We start from the raw sequence: 769 nt of genomic DNA, 5'->3' as shown, positions 1-769 counted from the left end.
TGCTGTTGAAATTGTCGACATGTTATCTAGTGATGTAGTAAACTTGACATGTTATCTAGTGATGTAGCTGTTGAAATTGTCAGTAAACTTTGACAATTTCAACAGCTACATCACTAGATAACATGTCAAGTTTACTGACAATTTCAACAGCTATGTCACTAGATAACATGGTATTTAAAAGCAACTCTAGTAGGACTTAAAATATAACAAATGATCTAAACCTTTCAAGAAGAGCAACTACAGAGTGTTTTACCTCAACTACAGGTTTTACAGATAACACATTCGTTTTTGTAACATTTGTTATTATGTTACTTATAGGTACATGTATTTGCTGAACTAATGTTGCATTTAAACTTCAGAAATTTATTCTTTATCATTTGTGGAACTTAGCTGCAGCAAAAGGCAAGTGAAATAAAATAAACTACCACCATCAGGACTGCAGAATCAAATAAGGTCTGCAGTGATTTCATTGGAAGATTAAAACATACATAAAGCATACAATGAAAATAGTAAACACGACTGATAAATTAAGGTTTTCACAAACAACTGTACATTTCATTTATTAAAACCATTGTTTTACTGGTTACTGGATAAATCACTGAAATATGTGTGAAACGTACGATTGTCATTGGTTGTTCCTCAATTCTGTAATTATGGAGTTTCATCTAGTATCAATGGTTTCAAGTATTAGTTTTTAACACCAATCAGCATGGAGTTTACTAAATATTCTCAGAATCACAACTTTTCTCTATGAATATATATATATATA

At 30.6% G+C, this 769-nt stretch overlaps 1 protein-coding gene and 1 long non-coding RNA gene across 2 annotated transcripts in view; one reads left to right on the top strand and one right to left on the bottom strand.

The window, feature by feature from the left end:
- The window catches only part of LOC106470743 (V-type proton ATPase 116 kDa subunit a-like), a 33,798-nt gene that overhangs the window by 3,078 nt on the left and 29,951 nt on the right, over positions 1 to 769 (bottom strand). The gene's annotated exons all lie outside the window — the stretch shown is intronic.
- Positions 91 to 769, top strand: part of LOC111088656 — a 9,792-nt gene continuing 9,113 nt past the window's right edge. Inside the window, exon 1 of the long non-coding RNA XR_002613117.1 lies at positions 91 to 170. This is a non-coding gene — a long non-coding RNA (uncharacterized LOC111088656). The remainder of the gene's footprint in view (positions 171 to 769) is intronic.

Source organism: Limulus polyphemus, unplaced genomic scaffold, assembly GCF_000517525.1.
Source record: "Limulus polyphemus unplaced genomic scaffold, Limulus_polyphemus-2.1.2 Scaffold4194, whole genome shotgun sequence".
NCBI classification, from domain to species: domain Eukaryota; kingdom Metazoa; phylum Arthropoda; class Merostomata; order Xiphosura; family Limulidae; genus Limulus; species Limulus polyphemus.
This window is presented reverse-complemented; position numbering and strand designations above follow the sequence as displayed.